The sequence below is a fragment of the Durio zibethinus genome, chromosome 11 (assembly GCF_047325235.1).
Source record: "Durio zibethinus cultivar Kanyao isolate XHJ-2024 chromosome 11, ASM4732523v1, whole genome shotgun sequence".
In the NCBI taxonomy this organism is placed as follows: domain Eukaryota; kingdom Viridiplantae; phylum Streptophyta; class Magnoliopsida; order Malvales; family Malvaceae; genus Durio; species Durio zibethinus.
In genome coordinates this window covers 13,023,474-13,025,275 of record NC_143172.1, presented here as the reverse complement: position 1 = coordinate 13,025,275, position 1,802 = coordinate 13,023,474, and the positions used below count along the sequence as shown (strand labels likewise).

The window sequence follows — 1,802 nt, the reverse complement described above, 5'->3', positions numbered from 1 at the left end:
TAGATTTATTGAATATACATTGATAATGTATCAAATATAAATTCATAAATTAAAGCTGAAGTTAGAATAAAGTTTTAACATTTTCCCTCAGGCAAGCATTTGGTTTTGTAATTTTCTGGTATTAAGTAAATACATACAAAGTACTTAAATCCGATTAATCAGAAAGCTTGTATCTTTACTCTCTAATTTGTATCCTACTGCTTGTAAATTGTATTCTGAACAAAATAAAATCACTAAAAGGGGAAAGAAAAAAACAAACACATGCACAAAATATAAAGGCGAAATATATATATATATATATATATATATATATAGAAAACTGGGTTGGTCATTCATTGCCTACAGGGAGCTTCAAGAATTGTCTCCAACGCTGGCTTCCATGATCTCTGCTTGGAGTACCTCTCAACCGAATATGATGTCTTGCTCACCTGATTTTCTGGTGTCTTGGCTTCAAACGGGAAAAATACAAAACTCAGCGAAGACAGGAAAAATTTTCCCAAAATTGTTGAAAGTTGCATGTTTCAATAACTTGGTAGCCCTGTCAGTGAGACAGCTCATTTCCTCGTGTGTAAGCACTGAGTAGAGCAATTCCATGGGAAGAAGGAAGTAGAGCTGGCATCTCTCTAGCACTTCATCTGCCGTTAGACCATGAATCCTGTAATCAACTTCTAGACTGCTTGAATCACACACAAATTGTTCTGGATTCTTTAGCATTAGATCTGCTGCTTTGACTGGTTTTGTATATATCTGCATGTTCCCATTTGGGAATAGGACCTTAACTACTCCACTGGAGATGATCAAGATGATCGAAGGAGCACAAGAAGCTGCATTCCCCATTATCATAGGATTCAGGACCCAGGCATATGCCGAAACTACAAAACTATAGATAATTGGCTGACATTGGGAAAGGGAGAGGAAGGTACTAGGAATAATGGGGCACCCACTTTTCTCTTTAACCTGAAATGGATGCAGACGTAGCTAGGCTGGGGAGGGCTTGGGATCGATGATATATGCATGCGAAGATGGCTGTTGATATGAGCGATAAAGGGGAAGGATTTATTTTTTGTTGCTATACTTTATAGCTTCACATATCGCTATCAGACAACGACAAGATGCAAGCAAATTTTCATGAGTCAAAGACCCGATGGACACGTGTCATTCAATGACTCAAAAAGCATACAGTTTAGTGCCTCCATTGCCTTTCTGGTTTCTTTTCATTTTATTATTTTTTCATTTAAAGAAATCAAGGTTATTAGAGTATAAAAACCTACAACTGACAAGAAAAGTATGACAATTATACTTCAAATGTTCTTAAAAGACTATTAAGAAAATCCAGAATAATGCTTGCGGCAGTTACCCTCATAAGTTTCTTCCAATTAATTTATTTTTTTGGGTACTGGTTCTTTAATCTTCAATAAATTGTTTATTAAGGTGAGCACATGCTGAGGCAGGGACCAAAAGCTTACCAAATGTAGCAGCAAACACAAAACGACACCACCAAACTTATGATTGGATATGGTGAGGAGCAATTTCTTCGATATTATTCTCTACGGTTGTTCACCTAAGATCATAAATAATTAATCATACCTAGAATACACCGCAAACAAATCAATTTTTGGTATACAGATTGTGAAGGAATATCTATGGCAGTCTTATATATATTTATATATATACTTTAGCAAATCTTTTTTACTTAGGTTAATGTCATGAATGATTTTTAAATTATAATAAAATATTTAATTTGATATTTGAATTTTAAAAATATCTAATATGATATCTAAATTATAAATTTGTTAATTAAG

At 34.1% G+C, this 1,802-nt stretch overlaps 1 pseudogene; it reads right to left on the bottom strand.

Moving 5' to 3' along the window:
* Positions 1 to 332: 332 nt before the first annotated feature.
* On the bottom strand, positions 333 to 1,033 carry LOC111290170 (uncharacterized; annotated as a pseudogene).
* Between the last annotated feature and the right edge of the window lie 769 nt (positions 1,034 to 1,802).